Source organism: Populus alba, chromosome 3 (assembly GCF_005239225.2).
Source record: "Populus alba chromosome 3, ASM523922v2, whole genome shotgun sequence".
NCBI classification, from domain to species: Eukaryota; Viridiplantae; Streptophyta; class Magnoliopsida; order Malpighiales; family Salicaceae; genus Populus; species Populus alba.
The window spans coordinates 1614467-1635637 of NC_133286.1; the positions used below are offsets into that span (position 1 = coordinate 1614467).

The 21171-nt window shown below is 34.7% G+C and overlaps 1 pseudogene; it reads left to right on the forward strand.

The window, feature by feature from the left end:
• Positions 1 to 17026, forward strand: part of LOC140955398 (uncharacterized) — a 99347-nt pseudogene extending 82321 nt beyond the window's left edge.
• Positions 17027 to 21171: the final 4145 nt, after the last annotated feature.

A 21171-nucleotide genomic window follows, 5' to 3' on the forward strand; every position in this document is an offset into this window, starting at 1 on the left:
TGCCTATCTAGGATGTAGTTAATGGCGGTTTGTTAGAAAGGCTCTTGTAGATACTCTGTCTTGAAGCAGCATCCATATGAACATTTCTACCTTTGGTGGGGCAAATCCTTTCCACAAAAGTGGAGTGAAAGTGAAATTCTCTGAAAATTTTTTGAGCTACGGTCATTATGTTACCCGCAAGTCTTGATTTCAAGATGCTTCAGGAAAGGCTTGCTATGATGCTAAACAAAGCGTATGGAGCATACACCCTAAAGGCAAGTTCTAATTCTTTTTTGCTTGACAAGGGTAGGTTGGCTATTTAGTCTCTAAAAGGGTCCCTTATTGTCCTAGTGATCACCCTCGTGAAGGCACTATGGGGGCTCAATAGGTGATGGGCTGGTATGTGGACCAATCATTACCAGTCTAAGCACTCAGCGAAGAGTTAGGGTTTACACAAACTTAAACCTTGACTTAAAAGTCGTAAAGTAAGCTGCTAGTCCCCCACTTAACCTAAAGATTTCCAGTATGAGCTTTTGTTTTTTTTTTTTAAAAAAAAAGAATGATGCATGAAGCAATTCTATATAATGCATGAACAAATATGTACAAAATTAAAGCGTATGAACAAATACAAAACACTGCATATTAAAAATGACAAACAAACCCAACAATAACACAAAAATTAGACAAAACAAAGTTTAGTCCACAAGGTCCTCAGTGGAGTCGCCATTTTATCGCACGTGTGCGGTGTCGCAGCGATCATCTACCCTTAAGGAAAAATGTCATATGGTATCCCTGGCAAGTATGGAGAGACAAGGAATTCTTGTCTCTTATCAATAAAATATGTATAAATATAGGGGCTGGAATTGACTGAATTAGGGGCCAAATTTTAAAAAATTAGAATTTTGTTTATCAATTAAAGGTCAAAATGCACAAATTCAAAACCAATGATCAAAATGAAAAAGGATGCCACCTTCAGAGCTGACATTTGGATTTGGTAAGGATGCAATTGAATTGATTATTAAAATCAAAATCTCAATTGCATACTTGATTGAATAAATAAAAAATTTAAGACTGATCTGGAAATAAACTCTTTTTTGTGCCTTTTTCTTTTAAATGAAACGACACATTTTGTTAAAAAAAAAAAAACAATGTCATTTAATTCATTCTTCATTGAAGAAAAAAAGTTGCAAATGATGTTGTTTTGATGCCATTATTTGTCATCTTCTTCCCCTGGACTCACAAAGGAAAGGGAAGAAGGTTTTTCTTTCCCTCCTTTGTGGCGCCTCTCTCTCTCTCTCTCTCTCAGAAGCCTAAAAAAACCAACACAACCCATACTCTTCTCATGTCCTTCATTGAGATGAAAAAACAGAGAGGATAAGCCTTGTGGATAGCCTTGGGGAGGTTGCCCAACCACCCTACCCATTCAGCGCGATTGGATAGTGCACTACCAGAAAATCAATAAATACAAACGGAAATACCGAGGGAATATTTCCGTCGGTAAATTTCCGAGGGATTTTACCGACGGAAATATTTCCGAGGGATTTTACCGACGGAAAGATTCCCTCGGTATATACCGAGGGAATTACCGTGGGAAAAAAAAATAGACCAAAGCAAAAAAAAAAAAAAAGATGACGTGTCATTTTTTACCGACGGAATTTTTCCGTCGGTAAATCCGTCGCTAAATCCGTTGGTAAACTGTGAACATTGTTCATCATGTCAATTACAAAGGGAATTACAGACGGAATAATTCCGTCGGTATTTTACAGAGAGCTCTAGAACTGTTTATCTTCCAATTGCATTGTTAATTGTTTTACTTTACGGACAAAATCACCGACGGATTGAAAATTCGTCGGCGTGTTTTGGCGGTTTTCTGAAAAAATTCAATTGATTTAAAATTTTCATTTAAATATTACAGATGGAATCACCGACGGATTGAAAAATCATCGGTAATTTTTGGCGGTTTCTGAAAACTTTTTACGAAATTGAAAATTTAAATTAAATATTACCGACGGAATTACCGACGGAATAATTAAAAAATATTAATATTCAATTATCCGTCAGTAAATCCGTCGGTAACGCGCCCCAATAAAAAACCTGAATCCGCTTATTTCACAAGAGACAGACTCATTTCTTCTTCTTCTTCTTCTACTACTACTACTTCTATTTCTTCTTCTTCTTCTTCTACTACTACTTCTACTTCTTCTTCTTCTTCTTCTTCTTCTTCTTCTTCTTCTTCACTATATGTAAAAACATCAATATCTATTTCTTTCTCTTCTTTTCTCTCCTCATCTCCTTCTCTTTTCCTCCATGCTCGGGTATGTCTTCTTCTTCCTTCTTCTTCTTTCTTCTTTTATCCTCTTAGTTTTCTTTAATTAATATGCTTCATGAATTTTTTTTTCCTTAGCTTCACTTGCAAGTATATTAAGGTAAGATCTTTCTTTTTTCTTATTTTTCATGATTTTTCACTATATTTGTTTTTTACTTAATTTTAATTGATTTTGTTCTTAATAATTGTATAAATGTTGTTGTGAGTTTTTTTTTTTCATATGAGATCAATTTTTAGTTGATTTATTTATAGGATTTTTAAATTTTTAGCAATTGCAACTTCATTTTTTTCATATGAATTTTTTAGTTGAATTAATTTTTTTTGTTTTATTTATTTGTTACAAATTTGTTTGAGTTGATTTTCTTATTCTTTTTTCCAAGCATTTTGAGTATATATTATACAATGTTGATTTATGTTAATTTAATTATTTTATAATTTTATAAAATGAACTTTTTTTTTAAATGTTTTTAAATAATTACCGACGGATTTACCGACGGAAATTTCCGTCGGTAAATCCGTCGGTAAATTCATCGGTAATAAAAAAAATTTACCGACGCGTCTGTTCCGCCAGTAAATCCGTCGGTAATATTATTACCGACGGACAAAAAATTACCGACGAGAGATTCACCAATGAAACTTATCCGTCGGTGATTTAGTCGGTAAATTAATTACCGATGGAATATGTGTCTTACGCCGACGGAAACATTCTGTCGGTAAAACTGTTAAATCTTGTAGTGGTGGTACGGTGGCTCTCGCCCCCTTATAAATACTCCTTTATCAGGCGGTAAAGAGTATGGAGAGGTGAATGAGTTTGATTGTTAATGCTGACCAAAGCAACTAGTGAGGATGGAGAAGTGCCCGGTGTTGAAAGAGATGAAGACGTGGTCAGTGGGGCTGTTATGGGGGAGATGGAGACTAGTTTGGGAGGAAGAGAGGGTGGCGGCGGCTAGGTTTAGGTTTTAAGATCATAGATCTAGGGTTTTTTTTTTTAGATTTTTTTTAATGGCTCCCCCTCTTCAATGTGTGTGTGGACACTAATTTATAGTTGGAAAATTGTTTTTTGTTTTTAATTGATTGGGTCCAACATTTATCTTTTGATTTAAAAACAAATACCAATATTAATATTGATTTAATAAGAAAAATCCATGATTTTGAACATGGACTTTATTTTCTTTTAAATTGTCCAACTCTATCAAGTTATATGGATACAAAGACGTTCAGATATTAGACTCTGAAAAGTTTAAACATAATTGAGTAGTTAGTGGGACCTTATAGACGACAAAGAGAAGGTAGAGTTTTGTTGATAATTGATAAAACACACACACACACACACACATATATATATAATAATTTTTTCATCCTTTATCCTTTTTTAATTTATAAATGATTTATTAAATTAAAAATATTTTTTAATATTATTCCTTATGATTTTTAATCTTTTAAATTTTATCTTTGTTTTTTTAATTGTTATTTATATTTTTAGAATTATTTTTTAGTTTTTTAATAATTTCATCGGTTTTAGGTTTTTTCTCTCAAATTTTATCCTCTTTCTTTGTGTGTGTTTTTGCAATCTTTTTTTAATTAATATTTTTAATAATTTCATCATTCAAAATCAAATTAGTTGAGAGTTAAATTTCAAAAGCATTTCATGCGCTATTTCTTCTTCTTTTGGTAAAACATAATTAAATTACTCTGAAAAATGATTTGCTTCTAATATAATTTCAGTTTAAGCTATGAATCAAATCACATCTCATTAAATTTTTTAAAGCAATTCGCAACACATAATAATTTTGTTACCAAAAAGCACAAAATTAAAGCTCAAAACACATATTACAATCACAGACAAACTCTTTCATCTAAAGGAGAAATTAATTATTCATAATTTCCTCACACATGCAAGGAAACGAGGAAACTACACACGAAGATTGCAGACGATAATTTTGAGAAAAGTTTTCTCAAATGCTGACACCGGACAGAAACCAGACACGAGGATTGCAGGAGACAGAACAAAGAAGAAAAAAAAGGACGAGCATTCGGACGTTCATGCATGTATGGAAGACACTGTTTCCATCGCATTTCTTCTTTACTTTAACGATCATTTCTCACTTTCAATTTGAACTGTGCTCCTCCGTTAACCTCCTGATAGAAAGTCACAGTATCTCCACTTTTGAGGCCAACTTTGCTAGCAATATGATACCACCCTGTTTTAAATACAAGGCTTCCTCCTGTGGTTGAGCAGTGAATTGGCACTGGTTCCGGTAAACGGGTTCCTGCAGCTGACTCAACTATGGTGGACAATTCTATGGTCCCTTGAAAACGTTGCAGGGGTTCTAGGTTAGAACGGGGTGGTAGCACCAATCCTTTCTCAAGATCAACACGGGTGAGTTGCTTTGTGAAGATTTCCATGGCTAGTGAAAACTAATGGTATGAAATAATTAGGTTAAAGAAGGTTTTATGTATATGTAGTGACAGGGCAGCAAGTATTTATAGAGAACTCAGCAGTGATCTTTTGGTAAGCCAGCTAGCTTGTTGCGTGATGTTGTGTTTCACTCTGTATTTATTATTTATTGATGTATAAACTTATTCGACATATAATTAATTGTTCTAGAAACAATTGAATTCTCTGAATTCCCATGATTTGTTAGTCAATAATTTCAGTAAGAAAAATCTCCATAGTTTGAACTGACGATATATTATCAACAATTAATGATTTTCGAAAGCAAGTTCTTTTCTGTCGAATTGGTCTTAGGGTTTTGGGATAGAAAATCTAGGTAGTAAAACATCTCCAAGATATTATATATGCGGCCCTTTTCAGTGAGTGATGGATCAACATTTCTTTTTTTTTATATATATATAATAAATAATATATATGTCGCCCGTTCATCGTTTGGTTTTTTCTGCTGTGGACGATTAATTGGTCGATAAATGGCATTGAATGAAGTGAAAAATCTTCATAGTTTGAACTGACGATATATTATCAACAATTTATGCACTAAAGATGAACCACTTAAGAGAAATAGAGATGGGGTTAGAAAGCATTTATTATTTATTGTTCTATAAACAATTGAATTCTCTGAATTCGCATGATTTGGTAGTCAATACTTTCAGTAAGAAAAATCTCCAAGCATTCAATTCTTTTTTATATAATAAATATTATGCGACGTTCATCGTTTGGTTTTTCTTCTGTTGGTCGATAAATTGCATTGGATAAAGTGAGAATGAAGTTAGTACAATTTATGCACGAAAGATGATAAGTGTTTTGAATCACTTTCGGTCAAACATTTGCTTCCAGCTATATATCCCTAAACGACCATTTCATACATGCGAGAGTTTAGTTGAGCTTCATAAATGCGAATGTCACGCCGGCTATAGCCACCCTTTGCGTATCGAACTCGCCAATATTATGCGATAGTTTTGGTGGTTATTGATAACACATATGTGGGAGGCCTTGTTGTTAGAAAGCCTTCCACGTTATATAATTATAAATTTTAAACTTAGAAAGAACTAATTAAATACAATTTTTAAAACTAAACAGTAAAAAATATTTTATATAAAAATTATCCACATGAGATCATTGATTTATAAAGTCTCTTCTTTAAAAAAAAAAAAAAAAAAAAAACTAGTATGGAGTTGGTTTTCTTTACTATAGCCACCATTTGCGTATCGAGCTCGCCAATATTAGCTTGTTTTAGGAAAGGTGACAATGAGTTTGCCATGGTCTAATAAGAGCTAATGTAGTTAAATAAAGGGCTTAATTGCATAAATATAAGGACTCAATTAGAGTATGGTGACATTATATTTGGTTTTCAATCTGGTAAGTAGAAGTTTCCGAGCGAAGCATTTTCTAGGAGCTTTCTTATTAGAAGACCAATATCCTCTATCATAACCTTGACACCATGCACTTAGAAAAGAATGTTTTTAAAAACATTTTCAACATCGTTATGGATGTGAAGGGGAAGAAAAAGGACAACATCAAGGCTATAATAGATATAGCATTGTTCTGTAACTGTAAAAATATGAAGTTAGTTTTTTATGGATCACGGGTTGCAAAAACCGAAAGAAAGCTTTCTATTAGAGAAAAATACACAACAACTAGTTTACCAATGGCTTAAGAGTCTGCGTTTTCTCGATGGACATGCCTTGAACATATCGAGGGTGGTTAATCTAAAGGAATACATATTATATGGAATGAAAAACCATGAATGCCACGTGTTTATACAAACACTCATTCCATTAACTTATCTTGATTTGTTGCCAGATGGTATATAGGTTGCATTCATGAAGATTAGTCATTTCTTTAGAGACATATGCTCCATCAAAGTTACAGACAAATCACATTGAGCAACTTGAAATGATATCATCATGAAGATAATATGCAAACTTAAAAGGATATTCCCTGCATAATTTTTTGACTTCGATAGAGCAAAATTAAGTGCAGCTCTCAATTCCGGCGTCGTTTCAAACTTGGTAATGGGCGGACAACCAGGTTTTGGGAGGATTGGTGGTGCGGCATTGCTCCATTGAAGTCCCAATTTCCAAGACTTTACCGTCTCTCAACTCAACAGCAGGCAACAGTTTATGCGGTATTTTATCCAACTAATCACTGCTCTAATTGCTGAAGTTGGGAGGCGTTTTATCTTACATGGTGGCATGGATATAAAATTATGGAAGCACAACACCTCGGGTGCATATTCAACAAAATCAGGCATCAATTTTTTTTATCGTGTTTTGTTTCCATGAGAGCATTCGTTTCCTAATATCCTTTGGAAGAGTCACGCACCTCCAAAAAATTATGTCTTCATTTGGTTACTACTTCATGGTAGTCTCAGCACTCAGAGATGGTAGTGACCATCTCACATTTTTCGGATAGAGATTTTTCGGATAGAGATGGTAGTGACCATCTCCAAGATTTGGCCCTTTCAGTGAGTGATGGAGCATTCATTAATTCCTACTCCAATTCAGCAAAGGTTATGTTCTTACGGAAACTTGGCAATTTAAGTGCATGCACGGATACGCACTATTTTCTCCCATTCTAACATTCTTTTCTATATATAATAAATAAATATTATCGGACGTTCATCGTTTGTGTTGACGATTAATAGATCGATAAAAGACATACAATTAAGATAGAGTGAGGTTAGAACAATTTATGCACCAAAGGATGATAAGTGTTTTGAATCAGTCGTTTGCTTCCAGCTACATATCCACCGACCACTTAGACATAAATTGTGAAATGGTCAACTGTCAGTCAGCAATTCAACTATTGATTGGTTTATGAACACTTTGTTTTGATAAAAATGATATGAATTTTCAATTAAACTATTTTTATATATGCCAGCTCTTTTCTGCATGCCATGACATCATCTACACATAAAATGCTAAACCAAAACAACGATGTATTATACAAGATGCTAGGTAGTGCGCTACCGCTCAAAAAAAGACCCTATTGACAAGAAATCAAAATACAATTTAGACTTTCATTTAAAGAAATTAAAGTTCAAGGGTCAAATTACAATTTTTAAGAGTTAAGTTGGTCAAATCAAGGGCTTAATTGCATAAATATTAAAGTTTGATGGGCAATTATGGACTTAATCCAAGAAATTCAAAACCAAGAACCAAACTGAAAAATATGTATAAATATAGGGGCTGGAATTGACCGAATTAGGGGCCAAATTAAAAAAATTAGAATTTTGTTTATCAATTAAGGGTCAAAATGCACAAATTCAAAACAAAGGATCATTTTTTTTTTATTTTTTTTTTGCTAAAATTTAATATGGTTTGTATGTTTTGGGATCGTTTGGATGTGCTGATATCAAAAATAATTTTTAAAAAATGAAAAAAACATCGTTGGCATACATTTCGACACGAAAAGTTATTTGAAAAGCAACCGCTACCACACTGCCAAACATACTCTAACTAGTGAGGATGGAGAGGTGCTCGATGTTGAAAGAGATGAAGACGTGGTCAGTGGGGTTGTTGTGGGGGGGATGGAGACTAGTTTGGGAGGAAGAGAGGGTGGCGGCGGCTAGGTTTAGGTTGTAAGATCATAGATCTAGGGTTTTTTCTTTAGGTTTTTCTTTTATGGCTCCCCGTTCTCTTTGTGTGTGTGTGTGGACGCCAATTTATAGATGGAAAATTGTTTTCTTTTTCAATTGTTTGGGTCCAGCATTTGTATTTTGGTTTTTTTGAAAAATAGCAATATTAATATCGATTCAATGAGAAAAAGCAATGATTTTAAAAATAATATGTTAAAAGTCGAACGAGTTGATTTTTTTTTTTGAAATTTAAATTCTTTCGAGGTGATGCTAAAATTGCTGAAAACAATACAGATATATCAAGAATATATTTTTATAGATTTTTGCTATTTTTTGCTTTTTTTTTTCTCAAAAAAAATGTAGAAATGCGCTCAAAATTGAATAGCAACAATGATGATGGTGTAGCCATCAATTTACAAACTGTTGTGGTCTTTATTGCATTTGTCAGGTTAACTTCTATCATTTGATGCTTGACGACAACCGATTTTGAGCATGGCCTCTATTTTCTTTTAAATTGTCCATCTCTTTCAAGCCATATCGATAAAGAAATGGTCAGATATTAGACTCAGAAAAGTTCAAACATAATTGAGTAGTTAATGAGACCTTGTAGACGGCAAAGAGAAGGCATAGTACTTTTGTTGATTATTGATAACATACATGTACAAAATAATTTTTCTAATAAAATAAGTAATTAATGATCTTTGTCGGTCTATGTTGCTAATAGAATACACATACATACTTTTTGTCAAAGAAATCATCTCAATCCAATAACTTAAGTTATTAGGTGAAGTCCCAAGATATGATTTATATTATTCTCTAACACGTCCCCTCAAGTGAAAGCTCGTTTGAGCTTGAAACTTGTACAAGATCATTTTACCTTGTGCTTAATTTTTATCAAATAAATGAGGATAGCAAAATTCAAACTCGTACTACTTAGTCATCAAGACTCTGATATCATGTAAAAGAATCATTTCAATCTAATAGTTTAAGGTATTAGATGAGATCCCAAGATATGATTTATATTATTCTCTAATATTGTTTTTTGTTTCTTTAATTAGCAGAAGGCCTTACTATATTACATAATAAGCAAGCGTTCTACGTTATATAATAATTAAATAAATTTGCAACTCAAAAAGAACAACTTATTAAATATACATTTTTAAAATAGTTATCCTTTATGTATATAAAGATTTTCCACAAGAGATCATTGATTTATAGCCTCTTTTTTGTTGGGTTATTTTTTTTAACAAGTAGCATTCGAACTTCATAATTTCAAGAGTTTATTTATGTGGGAGTTCATGTATTGCACCATTTAATAGCCACCGTTTGCTTATCAAACTCACCATGGTTGCCTTGTCTCAACAAAGTTGGCTCTATATATATACAATTACTATTTTTTTTTTTAATAATCAAGTTATTTATTGATAAAACCAAATTAAGGCTATAGTTTACTAGAAGTTAAAAATAAGAACATAAAAGGAAATTTATACAAAGGAGACAAATTAACTCATATAAACAAGAACAAATCACTTATTAAACCATACCAAAATACCTTCAAGGTCTCTAATCAAATCATTTCATGTGTATGAAAAATTATTATTTCAGGTTTTTAATCAGAGTGCAAGATGCTGAAGTATGAGTTGAAATAATGTATTCCAAACAGGCCTCTAAACTTTGAAAATCAGCTTTTTTTGAATGGTTCAAACATCCCATAAAATTCCATATGGTAACTGTCGCACGTGTGCGGCGTCGCGGCGAAAATAATATCTATGTATTTGTATATGTTGTTTCCCATTTTAAATCTAGGAATGTAAATCTATTTTTATGCGGAAAATGTGGGGAGACAAGAAATTCTTGTCTTTAATCGGTGAAAAATGGAATGGGAGTCGCCACCTAGTATTTTGGTCACTAGGAACCCTAACTGATCTCAGAGATCGGGTACGGGGACTGGTTGCGTAAAGGGAAGGTATTAGCACCCCAAATACGCCTTACCTAAGGTAAGCTGCATTGTTTGATTGTCTGATAAAATCTAAGGTATTTTCGTGTTTTCCTAGTTGTTGGTCTGTCTATGGTTCAAGAAAAATCCTCCTCGGTAAGAAGGTCTTTATCTTATTGGGTAAAAAAACCTAACCGTTCTAACGTCTATACCCAAAACTTTATTAATAATATTTAGGAATACGTTTTACGTATAAATTCGTAATCCCAAATACTAAAAGAAAACAAAAAGAAATTTTTTTATAATTTTTGAAATATTGGCCTAGTTCTCATGGCTTGAATAAACTGGTTATTAAAGCCCAAATGCATGCTAATACATATATTGTTTTGAAAATTTTCTTTGTTGTGTGAAAATATGATGTTATAATATTTATATATATATATTGGAGAGACTAGACCGTATTTTAAAACAAAAAAAAAAATTTTGGAAAATTTTTTTTTTTTTTTTGCTTTTGACGAAAATCAGGTATTTTTAATACTGAGCTTGTATCCTTACGGTATAAAAATACAACCCAATATTAATCCACTTTGATAAAAATATGCAAAAAAATCAACAACATTTTTAGGGACTTTTTAGAATTTTTTTGAAAGCAAAAACATTTTTTATTCTGAAAATCTTTGATATTTTTACGAAAACCGGGTATTCTTAACACTGGTTTTGTATCTTTACGGTATAAAAATACGAACCAACATTGAGCCACTTTGACAAAAATATGCAGAAAAATCAACAATATTTTTTAAGATTTTTCAAAATATATATTTTTAATTATTATATTTTTTATATATATACATATATACACCCATATATTATAACATATCATATAATATATAATATAAAAACAATTCGGGCTGGGCCGGCCCAAATAAACGGGCCGGACTTAGCCCAACAAGGAAAGGTTGGGCCGAACTCGGCCCAACCGAAAATTCTTCTTCAGTCTGGGCCAGGACCGGCCCAGATATGCAGGGGCTGGGCCAGCATCGGGCTGGCCCAGCGTCTGCAGCCCAGCAAGGAGGGAAGAATTAATTTTCTTCCCCCCGTCTCCTGCATGCCTAACTCTGCATGCAGGAGGCAACGTCTGCAAACGAAGGAGAAGAAGAAAATTTACCTGGCGTGGAGGAGGCGGTGCTGCGGTGGCGCGACTCGTGGGCGGCGACTCTGGGCGGTGTTGTTGTCGTTCCTAACGGCGGCGAGAAGTTTCTTCCTCTTCCCCTTTCTTTTTTTCTTCCGTTCTCAGTGGCTTTCTCCGCTTCGGTTTGTTTTTGGTTTTCGGTTTCGGTTTATTTGTTTTCGGTTCGTTGCTGCTCTCCCCTCTATTTCGTTCGTTCTTTCTCTCTCTTCGGTCTCCTCTCTCTCTCCTCCCTTTTTTCGGGTCCTTCCTTCGGTTAGTTCTCTTATCGTTTTCTTCCCCCCGGGTCTCCTTCGTCCTTCCTCCTCTCGGTTCCCTCCTCGCGTGCTGGCGTTCAGTCTCCATTTATAGGGGGCAAAGGGAGCGGGGCCTCATCATGGCTGCATGGGGAGCGGGGCACCGCCGGTCGGTTGGCCAGTGGGTGCGACTGACAAGGCGCGGCTCCCCCGACTTTTCATCATGAGAGGGCGTGGGGTTTCGGGTCGTGGCAGGCGTTGGCGGAGGAGAGAGGCAGCAGAATTTAAAGAAGAAAAAAACGAAAATCTTTCTCTCTTCCCCTGCTGCACGTCCAGGGGAAGAAGAAAGAGGAACAGTGTCACAAAACGACACCGTTCCGAGCTTTTCCCTTTTTTTTTTTTTTTTTTTACATGAAACGGCGTCGTTTTAGACAAAACGCGCCGTTTCATTTAAAAGGCGCCAGCATGTCAACTTCCAAATCAGCCCTCAATTACATTTTGTACATTTCAATTGCATCCCTTTCAATTTCCGTCTCCGCCCCTCTTGTTGGCCGTGTTTTTCACTTTGGTCCTTGGTCTCTGATTTATGCAATTTGACCCTCAATTAATCAATAACTTTTAATTTCTTCAATTAGGCCCCTGAATCAATTCAATACAGCCCCCTCTATCTTTGCGCCTTTTCCAAATTGGTCCCTGGTTTCGGATTCTCACAATTAAGCCCTTAATTGGCCATTAAACTTCAATATTTATGCAATTAAGCCCCTGATTTGACCTAACAATTATTTTTTGCTTGACAAGGGTAGGTTGGCTATTTAGTCTCTAAAAAAGTCCCTTATTGTCCTAGTGATCACCCTCGTGAAGGCACTATGGGGGCTCAATAGGTGATGGGCTGGTATGTGGACCAATCATTACCAGTCTAAGCACTCAGCGAAAAGTTAGGGTTTACACAAACTTAAACCTTGACTTAAAAGTCGTAAAGTAAGCTGCTAGTCCCCCACTTAACCTAAAGATTTCCAGTATGAGCTTTTTTTTTTAAAAAAAAAAAAAAAAGAATGATGCATGAAGCAATTCTATATAATGCATGAACAAATATGTACAAAATTAAAGCGTATGAACAAATACAAAACACTGCATATTAAAAATGACAAACAAACCCAACAATAACACAAAAATTAGACAAAACAAAGTTTAGTCCACAAGGTCCTCAGTGGAGTCGCCATTTTATCGCATGTGTGCGGTGTCGCAGCGATCATCTGCCCCTAAGGAAAAATGTCATATGGTATCCCTGGAAAGTATGGAGAGACAAGGAATTCTTGTCTCTTATCAATAAAATATGTATAAATATAGGGGCTGGAATTGACTGAATTAGGGGCCAAATTTTAAAAAATTAGAATTTTGTTTATCAATTAAAGGTCAAAATGCACAAATTCAAAACCAATGATCAAAATGAAAAAGGATGCCACCTTCAGAGCTGACATTTGGATTTGGTAAGGATGCAATTGAATTGATTATTAAAATCAAAATCTCAATTGCATAGTTGATTGAATAAATAAAAAATTAAAGACTGATCTGGAAATAAACTCTTTTTTGTGCCTTTTTCTTTTAAATGAAACGACACATTTTGTTAAAAAAAAAAAAAACAATGTCATTTAATTCATTCTTCATTGAAGAAAAAAAGTTGCAAATGATGTTGTTTTGATGCCATTATTTGTCATCTTCTTCCCCTGGACTCACAAAGGAAAGGGAAGAAGGTTTTTCTTTCCCTCCTTTGCGGCGCCTCTCTCTCTCTCTCTCAGAAGCCTAAAAAAACCAACACAACCCATACTCTTCTCATGGCCTTCATTGAGATGAAAAAACAGAGAGGATAAGCCTTGTGGATAGCCTTGGGGAGGCTGCCCAACCACCCTACCCATTCAGCGCGATTGGATAGTGGTACGGTGGCTCTCGCCCCCTTATAAATACTCCTTTATCAGGCGGTAAAGAGTATGGAGAGGTGAATGAGTTTGATTGTTAATGCTGACCAAAGCAACTAGTGAGGATGGAGAAGTGCCCGGTGTTGAAAGAGATGAAGACGTGGTCAGTGGGGCTGTTATGGGGGAGATGGAGACTAGTTTGGGAGGAAGAGAGGGTGGCGGCGGCTAGGTTTAGGTTTTAAGATCATAGATCTAGGGTTTTTTTTTTAGATTTTTTTTGATGGCTCCCCCCTCTTCAATGTGTGTGTGGACACTAATTTATAGTTGGAAAATTGTTTTTTGTTTTTAATTGATTGGGTCCAACATTTATCTTTTGATTTAAAAAAAAATACCAATATTAATATTGATTTAATAAGAAAAATCCATGATTTTGAACATGGACTTTATTTTCTTTTAAATTGTCCAACTCTATCAAGTTATATGGATACAAAGACGTTCAGATATTAGACTCTGAAAAGTTTAAACATAATTGAGTAGTTAGTGGGACCTTATAGACGACAAAGAGAAGGTAGAGTTTTGTTGATAATTGATAAAACACACACACACACACACACATATATATATATAATAATTTTTCATCCTTTATCCTTTTTTAATTTATAAATGATTTATTAAATTAAAAATATTTTTTAATATTATTCCTTATGATTTTTAATCTTTTAAATTTTATCTTTGTTTTTTTAATTGTTATTTATATTTTTAGAATTATTTTTTAGTTTTTTAATAATTTCATCGGTTTTAGGTTTTTTCTCTCAAATTTTATCCTCTTTCTTTGTGTGTGTTTTTGCAATCTTTTTTTAATTAATATTTTTAATAATTTCATGATTCAAAATCAAATTAGTTGAGAGTTAAATTTCAAAAGCATTTCATGCGCTATTTCTTCTTCTTTTGGTAAAACATAAGTAAATTACTCTGAAAAATGATTTGCTTCTAATATAATTTCAGTTTAAGCTATGAATCAAATCACATCTCATTAAATTTTTTAAAGCAATTCGCAACACATAATAATTTTGTTACCAAAAAGCACAAAATTAAAGCTCAAAACACATATTACAATCACAGACAAACTCTTTCATCTAAAGGAGAAATTAATTATTCATAATTTCCTCACACATGCAAGGAAACGAGGAAACTACACACGAAGATTGCAGACGATAATTTTGAGAAAAGTTTTCTCAAATGCTGACACCGGACAGAAACCAGACACGAGGATTGCAGGAGACAGAACAAAGAAGAAAAAAAAGGACGAGCATTCGGACGTTCATGCATGTATGGAAGACACTGTTTCCATCGCATTTCTTCTTTACTTTAACGATCATTTCTCACTTTCAATTTGAACTGTGCTCCTCCGTTAACCTCCTGATAGAAAGTCACAGTATCTCCACTTTTGAGGCCAACTTTGCTAGCAATATGATACCACCCTGTTTTAAATACAAGGCTTCCTCCTGTGATGTTGTGTTTCACTCTGTATTTATTATTTATTGATGTATAAACTTATTCGACATATAATTAATTGTTCTAGAAACAATTGAATTCTCTGAATTCCCATGATTTGTTAGTCAATAATTTCAGTAAGAAAAATCTCCATAGTTTGAACTGACGATATATTATCAACAATTAATGATTTTCGAAAGCAATTTCTTTTCTGTCGAATTGGTCTTAGGGTTTTGGGATAGAAAATCTAGGTAGTAAACATCTCCAAGATATTATATATGCGGCCCTTTTCAGTGAGTGATGGATCAACATTCTTTTTTTTTTATATATATATAATAAATAATATATATGTCGCCCGTTCATCGTTTGGTTTTTCTGCTGTGGACGATTAATTGGTCGATAACTGGCATTGAATGAAGTGAAAAATCTTCATAGTTTGAACTGACGATATATTATCAACAATTTATGCACTAAAGATGAACCACTTAAGAGAAATAGAGATGGGGTTAGAAAGCATTTATTATTTATTGTTCTATAAACAATTGAATTCTCTGAATTCGCATGATTTGGTAGTCAATACTTTCAGTAAGAAAAATCTCCAAGCATTCAATTCTTTTTTATATAATAAATATTATGCGACGTTCATCGTTTGGTTTTTCTTCTGTTGGTCGATAAATTGCATTGGATAAAGTGAGAATGAAGTTAGTACAATTTATGCACGAAAGATGATAAGTGTTTTGAATCACTTTCGGTCAAACATTTGCTTCCAGCTATATATCCCTAAACGACCATTTCATACATGCGAGAGTTTAGTTGAGCTTCATAAATGCGAATGTCACGCCGGCTATAGCCACCCTTTGCGTATCGAACTCGCCAATATTATGCGATAGTTTTGGTGGTTATTGATAACACATATGTGGGAGGCCTTGTTGTTAGAAAGCCTTCCACGTTATATAATTATAAATTTTAAACTTAGAAAGAACTAATTAAATACAATTTTTAAAACTAAACAGTAAAAAATATTTTATATAAAAATTATCCACATGAGATCATTGATTTATAAAGTCTCTTCTTTAAAAAAAAAAAAAAAAAAAAAAAAAAAAAAAAAAAAAACTAGTATGGAGTTGGTTTTCTTTACTATAGCCACCATTTGCGTATCGAGCTCGCCAATATTAGCTTGTTTTAGGAAAGGTGACAATGAGTTTGCCATGGTCTAATAAGAGCTAATGTAGTTAAATAAAGGGCTTAATTGCATAAATATAAGGACTCAATTAGAGTATGGTGACATTATATTTGGTTTTCAATCTGGTAAGTAGAAGTTTCCGAGCGAAGCATTTTCTAGGAGCTTTCTTATTAGAAGACCAATATCCTCTATCATAACCTTGACACCATGCACTTAGAAAAGAATGTTTTTGAAAACATTTTCAACATCGTTATGGATGTGAAGGGGAAGAAAAAGGACAACATCAAGGCTATAATAGATATAGCATTGTTCTGTAACTGTAAAAATATGAAGTTAGTTTTTTATGGATCACGGGTTGCAAAACCGAAAGAAAGCTTTCTATTAGAGAAAAATACACAACAACTAGTTTACCAATGGCTTAAGAGTCTGCGTTTTCTCGATGGACATGCCTAGAACATATCGAGGGTGGTTAATCTAAAGGAATACATATTATATGGAATGAAAAACCATGAATGCCACGTGTTTATACAAACACTCATTCCATTAACTTATCTTGATTTGTTGCCAGATGGTATATAGGTTGCATTCATGAAGATTAGTCATTTCTTTAGAGACATATGCTCCATCAAAGTTACAGACAAATCACATTGAGCAACTTGAAATGATATCATGAAGATAATATGCAAACTTAAAAGGATATTCCCTGCATAATTTTTTGACTCGATAGAGCAAAATTAAGTGCAGCTCTCAATTCCGGCGTCGTTTCAAACTTGGTAATGGGCGGACAACCAGGTTTTGGGAGGATTGGTGGTGCGGCATTGCTCCATTGAAGTCCCAATTTCCAAGACTTTACCGTCTCTCAACTCAACAGCAGGCAACAGTTTATGCGGTATTTTATCCAACTAATCACTGCTCTAATTGCTGAAGTTGGGAGGCGTTTTATCTTACATGGTGGCATGGATATAAAATTATGGAAGCACAACACCTCGGGTGCATATTCAACAAAATCAGGCATCAATTTTTTTTATCGTGTTTTGTTTCCATGAGAGCATTCGTTTCCTAATATCCTTTGGAAGAGTCACGCACCTCCAAAAAATTATGTCTTCATTTGGTTACTACTTCATGGTAGTCTCAGCACTCAGAGATGGTAGTGACCATCTCACATTTTTCGGATAGAGATTTTTCGGATAGAGATGGTAGTGACCATCTCCAAGATTTGGCCCTTTCAGTGAGTGATGGAGCATTCATTAATTCCTACTCCAATTCAGCAAAGGTTATGTTCTTACGGAAACTTGGCAATTTAAGTGCATGCACGGATACGCACTATTTTCTCCCATTCTAACATTCTTTTCTATATGTTGCACCCGACATCGCGGCGGCCTTAAAAATTAATTCTCGAATTATGGAAATAGAACATATTTCTGGCATCGTGTTCTTTTAGGGGAAAAGGTCTTGTTTAAGGAGTCGCTACCTAGTATTATGGTCACTAGGAACCCTAACTGGTCAACAGAGATTCTATGATCCGAGATTGATTACGTAAAAGGAAAGATATTATCACCCCTTAAACGTTCTGCCTAAGGCAGACTGCATTGCTGGTTTTGTCTTAAATTGCTAAATGTTTATTAGTTTATGCTAGTATGATTTGTTTATAATATTTCTGACTCTGGCGCCAGTGAATATTCGAGCTCGAATAATTCCAACTCTAGCGTCGGTGAATATACTAAATAAATTTATCCTATTTTACTTTAGTATTTTTATTATTCCCGACTCTGGCGTCGGTGAATATACTAAATAAATTTATCCTATTTTATCTTATGTGAATAAATAAAATAAAATCAATTCATTTCTTTATCAAATTATTTTTTACGCATGCGAAACAAAAATAAAATAAAATAAATTTACCTTAGTATTTTTTATTCCTAACTCTGGCGTCGGTGAATATACTAAATAAATTTATCCTATTTTACTTTATGTGTTTTTCTTTGTCAATGAATAAATAAAAAAAAACAATAAATTCATTTATGTATATATTTTTTACCAACACAATTTTTTTTTTATATATATTTTTTTACATGTTTATATTTTTTTATTTTTTAGTTTTGGGTTGGGCTCAGCTCAGCTCCACAGGGGCTGGGCTGAACCCAGCCAGCCTGGCTCGGGTCACTGGCCCAAGCCAGTGACCCGGCTAAAAACAGGATGCACGCGTGAAACAAATCACGCGTGCATTCAATAGTGCGAAGGTAATTAAATTACGTTCGCATTGTTCAAACTTCAAACAATTAATTAGACACCGAAGAACAGAGAAAAAATGGAAAAGGCGCCTGTTTCTGGCGATTGAAGAAGGCTACAACGCTGGTGGAGTTCGACTGCTTGCTGTTTCAAACGATGCTGAGGAGGGTTCCAACGCTGGTGTGGGTTCTACTGCTTTCTGTCAAATGCCCATGGTTCGGTGATCGATTGGGATCCTGTTTCAGACGGCGGTGAAGAAGGCTGCAGCGCTGGTGGAGTTCGACTGAGTTCTGTTGATAATCGATGGTTAGGGGATTAATTGCTTTCTTGTAGGAACGAAAACAAGATTGATCCGTGACTCCCCTCAGCCTTTCTCTCTTTTTCTCTGTTGGTATTTTGTTTGGTTTATGCCCCTTTTTTTTACTCTGTTTTGGGTTGATGTATCTGTTCTTCTCTGTGTATTTTTGGTTCTGTTTTTGGTTGCTCTGTTTTTCTGGGATTGCCTTGCTTTTTCCGTTTCTTCCCCTTCTACTGGGTTGTTGCCTCCCCTTTTTATAGAGACACAGCCGCTAATCAATCCTGCCTTTGCAGGACTGTTATCTTCCATGAACGAGATCGTGAGAGCCGTGATCCACGATTGGATCAAATCCGTTTCAGATTTTCGGCCTCTTGACTTGGGATGGAGAAGACGAACACGACTGTTCCACCCACACCGACGACGTTTTGGCAACACTGGATTCCCAGTATCAACGGCACCGTTTCGGCAACAGTGGCATTTTCATTTTGACCCCTAAACTTTGGAATTGTAATAGTTGGATCTCAATTAAATAAAAATTCCTTTTAATTTTGCCCTTTTCTGGACAAATTTCAATTAAATCCCTCAATTGGTGCAATGTTTACAAAACAGTCCTTAATTCCTGGATTATTCAATTTGGTCCTTAATTAATTCTTTAAATTTTGCCCTTTTTGGATAAATTTCAATTAAGTCCCTGAATTTATTTAATTAATTAAACCAAAGTTTAATTAAGTCCACAAACTTAATAATTCTTCTAATTTCATTAATTAAACTAATCCAAATTTTAAATAAATTTCCAAACTTATTAATTCTTCAATTTCTGACCAATTTATTCTCAAATCTGATATTTTTATCCCTAAACTTCAAAATTTGTTGTCTTAACCCCATTCTCAAATATATATTTTTTTTAATCATTGATTTTATATTCTTTATAAAAAATTAGGTTATGATAGTTGCCCCCTCTTTATAGTATTTACGATGCAAAGATATTGAAAATTTTTTATTTTCTATAGCTTTGTGTCGTGAATTTATAAAGAAAAATAGACACAGAAAGAACTTTTGCCTAGTTTTTAGAGTCTTAAACACTTCGAAAACCAGAGATTGGCATATGACTTTTATAGAGAAAACAAGTCATTTAGAAGATAGCCTTTTTTTTTTATGATTGAGGGCTCGAAGGCGCACTCGAAAATAAATAAGACGAGGGCTCGAAGGCGCGCTCGAATGTAAGACGAGGGCTCAAAGGCGCGCTCGAATGGAGGTAGGATAGAAAATGCACTACCTTTGATGGTCGAGGGCTCGAAGGTGCGCTCGAAAATAAATAAGACGAGGGCTCGAAGGCGCGCTCGAATGTAAATAAGATGAGGGCTCAAAGGCGCGCTCGAATGTAAGACGAGGGCTCGAAGGCGCGCTCGAATGTAAATAAGACGAGGGCTCAAAGGCGCCCTCGAATGGAGGTAGGATAGAAAATGCACTACCTTTGATGGTCGAGGGCTCGAAGGCGCGCTCGAAAATAAATAAGACGAGGGCTCGAAAGCGCACTCGAATGTAAGACGAGGGCTCGAAGGCGCGCTCGAATGGAGGTAGGATAGAAAATGCACTACCTCAGGTGTGGAAACTGAAAGGTGGTGGAAAAATACAGAGATTTTTCTGGTGGCCTAATTCTCATGGGCGGCCTGCCCAGGATGAAAAATTCTCAAAAGTGAAAATTTTTCAACATTAATTTTGATCTTTGGCCATTTCAAGTTGCCCTTCCACTTGATGGATTTTGTTGGAATTTTCTCATATGAAATTTGCAAAACTCATTGTCCAATGTCTCAAAGTTTAAATGATATGCATGCATCTATACATCTTTACCTGATTTGAAATATAGGCCCCCATTTCTTCATAGTCTTCTTGTTGATTGATTGGTGAGATCTTGCTAACTGATTTGAGTCATCTTTGTCGCTTGACTCTTAGCCCACTCGAGTTGGCCCATGTAAGTTTATTTCCAGACTCAGCTTTTGCGGTGCCCATCGTGACCCATTTGCTTGCTAGAGATTTTCTAATCTCGTCAAATAATTTGAGAGGATTATTCATTACCCCTCATCTTACTACTAAAAACATTCGGTATCACTTGCTGAAAGGAATCGAGCTGTCTTTTGTAAACCAAAATGCCCCCTTGTCTGGTTGAAGGAAATTACCATCTCCTTTTCTAGAATCTTTCCTTCTAAACACAATGTTGCCCCCTTGTATTGGTTATTGCCCCTAAGTGTGCTTCTGTCAGCGACTTAGATAAATAAAGGTTTTAAGAGGCCATTCTCTCATTTCTCTCCTTTTTAGTTTGGTGGAGGAATATGGGTCTAGAATGAATCTTGAAATC